Raw genomic sequence first — 12,695 nt, 5'->3', positions numbered from 1 at the left:
GTAATTCTTATTTTTCCAATTATGCTAATTAAATGTTAAAATTTGTATGACCTTCATATTTATTTGATAACCGAGCTGAAAGATCCAATAGTGAGAGGTAGAATTTGGAGAATCATTGGTCTTGGACATTTGAAAAGTTTTTTTTTCTTATTTATTATATTTCTATATTCCTTTGGACATTATATTATTTGAAAATACATAGTCTTGTAAATTTTGGGTTTGTTAAATATGTGCAATCTGAACTAGACCAAATCAGAATGATTTGACAAATAAGACAGCTCTTTCCTCTCCAGAAGATCTTTTTTTTTTAAAGTAACCATAAAGTTACAAGGAAAAAAAGGGGATTAATGTCTTAAAGGAAATATATAAAGAAACGATGAAACACAGGGACCTTGCATATAGAATTTAAAATCAGCTTCAGATATATGATGTAAAATCACACATTTCTTATCTCAATAATTTAAAATATGGTTAAACAAGCAAAATTTTCACTATAAAAACTCTAAGATGTTTTGAAAGCTATTGTGATAGTGGGAAAGGACCTTGATTTAGTCTGACTATAACTGGATTGAATTAAGGGAGCAGGCTTTTAAGCCTTGGGATGAGGAGAAAGCACACTAACTCTTTTTATTGTCTACTTAGGTTTGCAGAGAAACAGTCATCTTTGCATATCTTTGTTGTTAAGGGCAGTCTCAACACTTACCAATTCCCTGAAGGCTGTATTTCAAGGCACTGAGAAAAATGCTTTTGAAATATAAAACTGGAGAAAGGTTTCTGAAAACATACCTCAAAGAAACAGAGAAAATGTATGTGCAATTCTAAATATTCTGAAATAAATGATTTTAGGAAAATTAAGGTCTATGAGCATTAAAAAGCCTATCTAAAAATTTTCTCAATTGGAGGGGACTATTCAGAGCTTCACAATTTAATTATAATCTGTTTATACCTTGGAACTAGTCAATCACAGACAACAATCCTGTCAGTCAAGCAGGAATACAGAGTGACTCACAAAGTCATCTCAAACTCCCCTGAAGGTCTGGCTACTGATGGATTCTAGGGGAACTGTCTCCACTTTTACAATGACATGAACTCACCATTCTTCAATGGATGCTTCAAAAACTTGTGGTCCCAAATATGATTCACATTAAAGTCACTGAGTTACAAAGAGGAATGGATATGAGAAGGGAGCTTTCAAAGAGGAGGGAGTGTCAATCATGAAGGAAGAAGACAGAAGTTTAAGAATGTGAGAGGAACTAGAATTAATTTTATAAGTGTATGAATTTTTTAAATAGGAAAACTAATAAATGTTATTTTAAGTGCATATTTTTCTAGAATGGGGGTCTAATATAGCAAATATTTTAGGAATCATTCCAGAAAGAAAAAAAGCACAGTGCCCATATCCAGTTTCCATGTGCTGGCTAACTTACGTTTGCATAGAGCAAAACTAGGCCAAAGACACTCACTATCTTATTATACAGGGTTTGATGTTGTTTCATAGCTCCCTGCTGAGAGTCATGACCCAAATATGGCTCTATGTTCAGAAGAAAGTAAGAATAAAAATCTGCCTTCCATTTGCACTGATACTATGGACTTCTCCCCTAAAAATATTTGTACTGTGCCCTTTGCCTATAAACAATATTATATTAGGGGATTGATGTATTTCCAAATGTATGCTTACATTGGTTTTCTAGATACACAATGAATTTACAGGGTAATACTACAGAGCTTGGAATACTTGGTGAGACTAGGAGTGATATCAATTATATACTTGGCTTTATTACATACAGTGCAAAACTTATAACAATGAAAGAAGGCAAGGGTTCATTTCTAAAAGAGGGAAAGAATACAAGATGTCTACATGTGTCTAATTAGCAGGCTATTTCCATGATCTAGAAGACTACTTTGAAACAACCTAAAATGTTTAAAATTCCTAAAATTCCTCCAAAAGAATGAGCAAGTAGGAAAATAAAACACCAATTCTTGAGAATCATTGCTTTAACTTTTTCCTCCCCATTGCCTGTTACCCAAAGAGGGTCTTGAACTGGTTCCTTTTCTTCTTCAGTTAGAAAATTAAAAGGCAGATAAAATCAGGAGCATGACAGGTAGCCATAGAGAAAAAGGAAATAGAAACAGACAGAATCATCAGTTGAAGAGAGACTTCTATTGGGAGTGAGGAAAGACATATAGCAAGAAATAAAAGCTGGGTGGTGGTGGCGCACGCCTTTAATCCCAGAATTTGGGAGGCAGAGGCAGGCAGGCAGATTTATGAGTTCAAGACTAGCCTGGTTTACAAAGTGAGTTCCAGGACAGCCAGGGCTATACAGAGAAACCCTGTCTCGAAAAAAACAAACTAACAAACAAAAAATAAAAAATAAAAACCAAACAACCCCCCCCCAAAAAAAAACAAAAAAAAAACAAACAAAAAACCAAAGAAATAATGATGAAGACCCTCCACCAAAACAGAAGGGGAAACCCTTAATTCAAATATTAGTGTCCTCTTGAGTGCTAGTGGTCTTTTTTGTTTCATAGGGGGATTTTCTCACCTAATTTAGGATTGACCAATTTTGAGAAAGACAGGATGTTGATTGGCCCACAACTGTTGGATAAATATGTCCTGATCAGGCCTTGAATTGTTGAGCCAGTTTATCAGCAAGGAGTTTATTGGCAAAAACCCACAAGACTTTTGTTTACAGAACCTTTAAAGTTTTTAATCTGCCAAGAGTATTGGAAGTTCATCTTCTTTATTGCCTAATCATAGTTCCTCTATGATATGCCTTCATCTTTGAACGAAGTAGTCTTTAATGATTGTAGAGTTTGAGAACCTTAAATATAGAGAAAGAAAACTTATCTTCCAGGTGGCATTCTGCTGATATAAGTTGATGCATTGCAAAGTGTATGGAACACTTTCCCTATTTCCCACTTTTATTGAGGACATAGATGAGAAACAACTGAATTAAATGTAAGAAAAATTTAGCAAGAAATAAATAAACAACACTGTTATGATTTGTTCTATCTGCTATGAACCAAGAAGTTCAGGAATTTTACCATCTCAAATAAAACCAGTTACTTTAAGGAAAGACACATTAAAAAGATAATCTTGAGGGATGGGGTTACACACCAATCTCAAAAATACTAATCCAGAATGGCTATCTGTCAAAAGGAAATGCAGGGACAAAGAGTGGAGCAGAGACTGCCCCAGCTAGGTATCCATCACATCTGCAGACACCAAACCCTATTGCTGATGCCAAGGAGTGCTTGCTGACAGGAGCCTATACTAGCTGTCCCCTGAGAGATTCTGCCGGAGTCTGACCAATACAGATGCAGATGCTTGCAGCTAACCATTGGACTGAAAAGACAAGAACCCCAGTGGAGAAGTTAGGGGAAGGAGTGAAGGAGCTGAAGGGGTTTGCTCCAAAGTCTCTCACTCTGCACGTTGTCCAGAATGGGTTCCTGCATCAGTTCTCATATGCTGGAAAGGGAAGGTTCTCTGATGATTCTTCAGCAAGACACTGATCTATGTGCATAGTAAAATATTGATAGGAGGTTTTTATTGCTGCATTTATTTAGTAGGACAGAAATATTTGCTTTTCTTCTACTTGTTATTTTCTTGTATCAGGTTCTGACCAGATCAGTGTCAGGCATGGGTGCCATCTCATAGAGTAAGCCTTAAATCCAATCAGATACTTGTACCAGTGTATCTTATAGGCATGTTTTATAATAAATAAAAGCATTTGTAGTTGAGATAATGTCTACTTTTCTCTTCTGGTAGCATAAAGAGTGTTTTTCAGTACCATGATGTCTAATCAATAGGTATGATAGTTCTAGGTAGGTACCAAGCCAGTTTCTCATTGCTCAGTGTGTTATTTACATTGTGACTTCAGCATAAGGGCTTTATTATCAGTTAATGAAAATATAACAATAGCTTTGGCAGGAATCTGGATTGCTTGGTGGTTTGAACAGGACATCATTTGCTAATAATTCAACTAGATATAAAATATCTCAGTTACTATATTACAACTGATAGTCTTAAGAACAAAGGATAAAATCAAAATATTTTGCAAAGTATTTTACTCTACAGGAGACTCCTTTTATAGCTTTACTTACTCATATACATGAACTTAGACAGAATCTATTTTATGTATAGTAAAGTCTTTGGTTAGGTATAATGATACCAAAGGTGTTCTAGAACTATCTCATAAATTATCTAAAAATATTATGGAGCCAAGGAAGAACAAAATTGAATATTAAAGTAGCATTACTCTATTTGCAAATCTCTTATAAACTAGTTAAAGATGATTAACTATTCAGATATCATACTCTGACTATTAGAAATTATTCAGATGAGTAGTTGAAGATGCTAAGAATGTGTAAAGCTCAAATTACAAATGTATTTGAAGAATAACAGTTTGTTATTACAAAAAATGTATTGATAAGCTCATCTTGAGATAAATCTAAATTGGTCCTTTACTATATCAAACATTGTTTTTAGATTATAAGTGTAATACCGCTAATGTTATTAAAATGCAGCCCAGTCAGGTAAAGATATGCAATCTGGCAGATCAATAATACAATAAGCCTGTTACTATGATATGAATGGCAAAACACAGACTGAATGTTTTATTCTCTATCGTACTTTCCTTTTTCAGTGTATGTTATGACAGGAGTTCATTAGAGTGACTTATAACCCTCTCTTGCTCTCCAAATAAAATAGGTCACTTAAATTGACATCATTATAGTGACTTGTTCTAAGCTCTGTTCATCCCCATGACTATAAGCTAGTAGCTTAGTGGCTTATAGATAGATAGCAGTGATGTTTGAGCAGGTTAATGTGTGATGTTCCATTTCCTGTGAATATACTCAAATACATTATTTTACAATATATCAAGTATCTTGTACCCTTTACTAAACTCTTAATAACAATATAGTGAATTGCACATGGAATCTATATTTAATTAAGTTGGAAATTTACAACCCACCATAATTATTTTTTGATATAAACATATTTTTGATATATGAAGATGTATAATTTACATGTATATGCAAACATATTCATATCAGTACTCAAATTTTAATCACGGATGAAAATTTAGATAAAATAATATTTTTAAAGACTGTACGTAGGATCAATGTTCTGAAATACTGCCTTCATTCACACTTCTAGAAATTTCCTCTTGGTTCATCTCTTATATAATCCATACAACAATGAAAATAAGCTGTGCTCATTGATGATTAAGGAAATAGAGTTCTAACAAATACGGTTGGTGGAAATGCAAAGTTGCTAATATAGTGTCAGGTCCTGGGGATGACTGATAAGGACAAAGTTCAAATACAGGAAGCTGTCCACCTAATAGTGGTGATTTAAGAAAGAAGGATAGGAAATTAAACTGCCTAACAGCAAACTTCAATCATACTGAAGAGTTAACATGTTTGTAAAGGATGCTTGGGTGCTAGTGAGGTGAAAATGTTTATAAATAGGGAGTGTTAAGAAAGCGTATGCTTACTGCCAACATTTCAGTGAAATATCTGTACAAAGGCACTAAGAAATTTAATATTCTTTTAATATTAAAAGATGTATGTTCTTCCTGGACTTTACCCACTAAATCCCCCCCGACTTCTTTAAGATAATTAAAAGTAAATCATTGCTTCATTTTTATAACTGGTTTAATTCAAGTGGCATGAATTATGCAAGCACATTAGCAGAATAATCATTTTAATCTTAGAGAATTTAATAGACAATAAACTCTAGACTCAATATAACATACTGAGTCGTCAAAGACTGATTTTTGTGCCTTATTCATTGTTCATTGTTTAAAATTGACTTAGTTTTCCTAGAATGTTAGAACAATTTGCATATGAACTGTAAAAAATAAAAAATAAGCAATTAAGTCAGTTAGCCAGATTTGTTTGAGCACTTGTGTGAATATGTTTAGTAATCTACCAATACATATAAAACTGAATTTTACAAGGTTAATTCTGGGAAATAATAAAAAAAATTACTTATATTTTGAGGCACTTCGTGAAGTTTCATTGTTATTGAACAATCTGTAGCTTTTAATATGTTGACCACTCAGTATACGTATTTGACTCTTATTTGCAGATTCGAACAATTACCATAGTACATAGTACAACACATTTTCTAAATTATTAGTGGGTTGGCACAACACTTTCCTTTTTGCCAAGTTTGATTCATTAAACACTTGGGACTGAATTCATCTTAATGTTGCTCTGAGTTATGTAACTCTTTATATTTTCCCGCTTTACATATTAGAAGAGCTAGAAAGACTCACATGACATACTATCAAGTGTTCCAATACCTTGCAAATACTTTTCTGTGCTAACATTGACTTGCTCATATATTTGTCTAATTTTTTTCACTATTCATTTAATTTATTTCCATTCATTCATTACCTTGTATTAAAGTTGAAATGTAACAAAAAAATTAAACATTAGTTATCTAGTGTTAGCTTATAAATCTAGCTTCTAGTAAGCTCTCTAGAAAAGCAGAGTTAAATTTGTCTCATAGAAATGTAAAGAGTCCAATACTCAAACTGATTTATATTTTTTTCATATTGGATTAAACATAGTCACTGCTTCCAATGTAGCATTTTGAATATTTTAAATCTATTTTGAACTTATAAATCTTAGTTAATCAACTATGATTAACAAAATATTAAGTCTTTATCTTTTCAGAGACAGAGGCCTTAATTGAGCAAGAAGATTACTTTAAGAGTGAGTGAAGAATTACAATATGATGAATCTACCCTGATTGTTCAGAATATCTGTCTTAGTCAGGGTTTCTATTCCTGCACAAACATCATGACCAAAAACTGAGTTGGGGAGGAAAGGGTTTATTCAGCTTACACTTCCACATTGCTGTTCATCACCAAGGAAGTCAGGACTGGAACTCAAGCAGGTCAGGAAGCAGGACCTGATGCAGAGGCCATACAGGATGTTCTTTACTGGCTTGCTTCCCCTGGCTTGCTCAGCCTGCTGTCTTATAGAACCAAGACTACCAGCCTACCAGCCGAGGGATGGCACCACCCACAAGGGGACCTCCCCCTTGATCACTAATTGAGAAAATGCCTTACAGCTGGATCTCATGGAAGCATTTCCCCAACTGAAGTTCCTTTCTCTGTGATAACTCCAGCCTATGTCAAGTTGACACAAAACTAGCCAGTACAATATCTACTTTTATAATTTTTCAGATATTTTTATATAATCTTTTATACAAAAATTTGTGAAGACAAACAAGAGAAAAAGTAAATGGAAGAAGTGCTTATTTGGCCTAATAGTTCCTAAAGGTTACATTTCATCAGAATGTGAAAAAGAAACCACCAGCCAATATCCAGTTAAATGGAGAAATACTTGAAGCAATCCTACTAAGATCAGTGACAAAACAAGTCTGCTCACTCTCTCCATATCTAGTCAATAGAGTACTGGAAGTTCTAGCAAGGGCAATAAGACAACACATGGAGATCAAGGAATTCAAGTCAGAAAAGAAGTCAAGGTATCACTATTTGCAGATGATATGATAGTATACATAAGCAACCCCAAAAATTCTAGCAGAGAACTCTTACAGCTGAAAAACAATTTCAACAAAGTGGCTGGATATAAAATTAACTTAAAAAAATCAATAGTCTTTCTGTTATACAAACAATAAGGCACCTGAGAAAGAAATTAGTGAAGCAAAACCCTTCACAATATCCACAAATAGTTTAAAATAGGTTGGTGCAACTCTTACCAAGCAAGTGAAAGGTCTTTATGACAAGAACTTCAAATCCCTGGAAAAAATAAATAAAGAACTCAGAAGATGGAAAGATCTCTCATGCTCAGGGACTGGTAAATTTAACTTAGTAAAAGTGGCCATCCTACCAAAAGCCATCTTCAGAATAAATGCAATCCCCATCAACAATTCAACACAGCTCTTCATAGACATGGAAAGAGAAAATTTTAATTTTATATGGAAAAACAAAAATTCCAGAATATTAAAAAATGATCCTAGCAATAAAAGAACTTAAGGAAGAATCACCATTTCTACCTTCAAGCTATACTACAGAGCAATAGTGATACACACTGCATGGTACTGGTACAGAGACATACAGGTAGATCAATGGAATAGGCTTGAAAACACAGAAATAAGCCCAGACACTTATGGACACTTGGTCTGTGAAAAAGAAGCCAAAAGCATACAATGGAAAAAAGAAATTATCTTCGATAAATGATGCTGGTCTAACTGGAAGTCTGTATGTAGAAAAATGAAAATAGAAACATATTTGTCACCTTGCATAAAGCTCAAGTCCAAGTGGATCAAGGACTTCAACATAAAACCAAGTACACTTAATCAAACAGAAGAGAAAGTGAGAAAGAACCTAAGCACATTGACACAGGGGGGGGAATTTCCAAAACAGAGCACCAATGTCTCAGGCTCTAAGATCAACAATTGAAAAAGGGGACCTCATGAAACTGGACAACCTTCTGTAAGGCAAATGATAATCAATATGTCAAATCGGCAACCTACAGATTGGGAAAAATCTTCACTAACCCCATTCAATACACAGGAAATATCTAAAATATATAAAGAACTCAAGAAGCTAACCTCCAATAACCCAAATTCCCCAATTAAAAAACGAAGTACAGAGATAAACAGATAATTCAAAACACAAGAAGCTCGAATGCCCAAGAAGCACTTACAGAAATATGCAAAGTTCCGAGTCATCAGGGAAGTGCAAATCAAAATGACCCTGAGATTCCACCCTACAGCAATCAATGCCTAAGATCAAAGCCTCAGGTGATAGCAGATGCTGGCAAGGATGTGGAGAAAGAAACAATTGTCCATTGCTGATGGGATTGCAAACTGGTATAACCACTTTGGAAATCAATCTGGCAGTTCCTCAGAGAATTAGAAATAGACCAAGTTGAAGACCCAGCTCTACCACTCTTGTACATATACCTCCCAAAAATTGCTCCACAATGCCATAGGGGCACATGCTCCACTATGTTCATAGTGGCCTTATCTGTGACAGCCAGAAGCTGAAAACAGTCCAAATGTCCCTTAACTAAAGGATAGATACAGAAAATGAAGTTCATTTACACTATGAAATGCTATTCAGCTATTACGAACAAGAACATCATAAGGTTTGCAGGCAAATGTATGGAGTTAGAAAATATGATCCCAAGTGAAGTAACTTAGACCACAAATGTCATGCTTGGAATGTACTCACTAATAAGTGGATATTAGCTGAAAATGTACAGAATATATAGGATACAACCCACAGAATTTAAGAAGTTTCACCAGCACAAAGGCTAAGTGAGGGTGCTTCAATCTCACTTAGAAGGGGGAAGAAAATAATCATGGGAGAGAGAAGGAGGGAGGGACTTTGGTTCGAGAGGGGAGGGGAAGGGAAAAGGGGAACAGGATCAGGTATTGTGAGGGGCAGTAGAGAAACACAGACAGACAGCAGAATAAACAGAAATATGCAGCCACAAATGTGGGAGGTAGAGAGACCCTCTAGAAAGTACCAGAGACCTTGAAGGTGAAAGAGGCTCTCAGGGCTCAGTGGGATTGACTTTAAAGGAAATGCCCAACAATTGGGATAGGTATGAGTCCACCTCTAGTAGAAAGACAGGGCCTCAACTGGAGGAAAGGCGTTTTTCACAGTCAAAATCTCTGACCCAGAACTGTTCCTATCTAAAAGAAATGCAGGAACAAAAATGGAGACGAGCCTAAGGGAAAGGCAGCTCAATGACTGGTGATCCATCTCATGGGGAGATACTAAAGTCTGACACTATTACTGTTGCTAGGATGTGCTTAGCCCTGTCCTCTGAGAGTCTACAGTTGACTGATACAGACACAGATAGTTATACCCAACCAGTGGACTGAAGTCAAGGCACCTATGGTTGAATTGGGGAAGGATTGAAGAAGCTGAGGAGGAGGGTAACACCTTAGGAAGACCAGAAGTCTCAACTAAATTGGAAACATGAGGTCTCTCAGACATTGAGCCACCAACTAGGCAGCATAAAAGGGGTGGTCCAAGCCCCTTCCTCCCCATATGTAAACAGCAGAGGACTGTCTGGTCTGGCCTCAGTTCGAGAATATTCACTTAATCCTCTAGAGACTTGAAGCCTCAAGTAGGGGGTAATGTCTGGAGGTGGGAGGCCAGCCCTTGAGGATGAGAGATATGAGGAATAGGATGATTTACTGTGAGAGCAGCAGGGACCAGGAGCAGAGGGCAATGGCTGGATTGTAAATATAATAATAATAATAATAATAATAATAATAATAATAATAATAATAATAATAACAACAACAACAACAACAACAACAATGATAATAAAGATATCCTAAAAAAACAGATTTCATGTAGCTAAGTATCCTTCATTGGGCTAAGGCAGGAAGCTGAGAAAACAGAAGTAAGTGAACTATAGCCAGCAGTAGATGACAATAATGACTTACCTCTGCAAGCTAGCTCACCTTCTAAAGTCCTCACAGCTTTCATGCTGGGAAGGAAGGATGTAAACCTAACCCTGTAAGGAACATTTTCAATTCAAACTGTAACAGGAGTCAAGTGCCAACTTACAAAATTTCCCTTTTACAAAACCTACTCAGAAATACTATGCCTCGAAGGTAAACTTTAAATAACAGTATAAAATTACATTTTCTCCACATTAACTGTATTCACATATTTCAGGACAACTTTGAAGTGAAATACTTGGCCATTTTTTGCCTTTTTAGCATCTAAGTATGTTAAATAAATGGTCAAGTTATGGATATATAAAGAAATATATCATGCATGAGCTACCTCAATTTGTGTGCATTCAAGCTCGACACTTGCCGTTATTCCATTTGTGCCTTCTGGCTTTTAAAAGTATTCTCTGCCATTGAATATATTCTAAGTTGAAAAGAATAAAGCATTTTAACTCTTTCAGACAGGTAATGATCATAGTTTAATTTAATCACTAGAATTCACAATAATTTTCTGTAAGATTATTCAACATAGGACAATAGAAAAAGATTACAATATGCTATATACTTAAAAGCATTAAAAAGAAATTATTTAAATGCATTTTTACCTTATATATTCATTGCTTAAGCCATAGATATTTTAACCAGTTTTAATAACATAAAATGTATTTATGTATAAAATATTACCAGGAATCATATAAACTGTAAAGTTGTTGTATCTTTATATTATACTATCACCTTTAAGTAATTATTGATAAAGAAATTGTAAAAAATTCCATTTCACTCCTGTATTCTTACCACGCCTCAAGATGGAATAGAAAGAGAAATTATTTGATGGCAGCCTTGGATAGTAAGGTTGAGCCAGGAAGATCTAAAGTAAAACCTTGTCTCAAAAAATAATTAAATAATTAATAGAGTAACAAATAAACTCTTTGCTCAATTTGACATTTATATGCAGCCATAAAACTCTAACTACTGTTAAAGCAATGAATAGATCTATTGACACCAAAATTTTCTTATGCCCTTTGGAATCTTCTCTCTTTTTATTCCCAAAACATACATAGCTTGGAAGATCTCATTTGTTTTTGAAAATATTTAGTTTTTATAGGATATTTTCTTTATTTATAATTCAAATGTTATCCCCTTTCCTGGTTTCCCTCTGAAAAACACTCTCCTCCTATCCCCTCCCACCTCGCCATGCTCACCAACTCACCCACTCGAACTCCTGGCCCTGGCATTCTCCCACACTGGGGCATAGAGCCTTCATAGGATGAAGGGCCTCTCCTCCCATTGATGTACAACTAGGCCATCCTCTGCTGCACATGCAACTGGAGCCATGAATCCCACCATGTGTTCTCTTTGATTGGTGGTTTAATCCCAGGGAGCTCTGGGGTTACTGGTTATTTCATATTGTTGTTCCTCCTATGGGGCTGCAAACCCCTTCAGCTCCTAAGGTCCTTTCTCTAGCTCCTTCATTGGGGACCATATGCTTAGTCCAATGGATGGCTGTGAGCCTCCACTTCTGTATTTATCAGACACGGGCAGAGGCTCTCAGGAGACAGCTATATCAGGCTCCTCTCAGCAAGCACTTTTTGGCATCCACAACAGTGTCTGGGTTTGGTGATTGTATATGGGATGGATCCCCAGGTGGGGCAGTCTCTGGTCATTTCTTCAATCTCTACTCTACACTTTGTCTTTGTAAGTCTTTCCATGGGTGATTTGTTCCCTCTTCTAAGAAGGTTTGAGGTATCCACACTTTGGTCTTCCTTCTTCTTGAGTTTCCTGTAGTATGTGAATTGTATCTTGGGTATTCTGAGCTTCTGGGCTAATATTCACCTAGTCATCAGGGAATGCAAATCAAAACAACCCTGAGATTCCACCTCACACCAGTCAGAATGTGTAAGATCAAAACCTCAGTTGACAGCTGGCAAGGATGTAGACAAAGAGGAATACAGCTCCATTGCTGGTGGGATTGCAAGCTGTTATAACCACTCTGGAAATCAGTCTGACGGTTCCTCAGAAAACTGGACATATTACTACCTGAAGACCTAGCAAAACCGAGAAGTTGTTACAACATGTAATAAGGACATATGTTCCAGTATGTTCATAACAGCCTTATTTATAATAGCCAGAAGCTGGAAAGAACCCAGATAGATGTTCCTCAACAGGGGAATGGATACAAAAAAATGTGGTAATTTACACAATGGAGTAGTACTCAGCTATTTAATACGAT

The 12,695-nt window shown here is 35.7% G+C and overlaps 1 protein-coding gene across 1 annotated transcript in view; it reads left to right on the top strand.

The window, feature by feature from the left end:
* Positions 1-12,695, top strand: part of Klhl1 (kelch-like 1) — a 413,770-nt gene that overhangs the window by 150,850 nt on the left and 250,225 nt on the right. The window lies entirely within an intron of this gene.

This window comes from Mus musculus, chromosome 14 (assembly GCF_000001635.26).
Source record: "Mus musculus strain C57BL/6J chromosome 14, GRCm38.p6 C57BL/6J".
Classification (NCBI taxonomy): Eukaryota; Metazoa; Chordata; class Mammalia; order Rodentia; family Muridae; genus Mus; species Mus musculus.
This window is presented reverse-complemented; position numbering and strand designations above follow the sequence as displayed.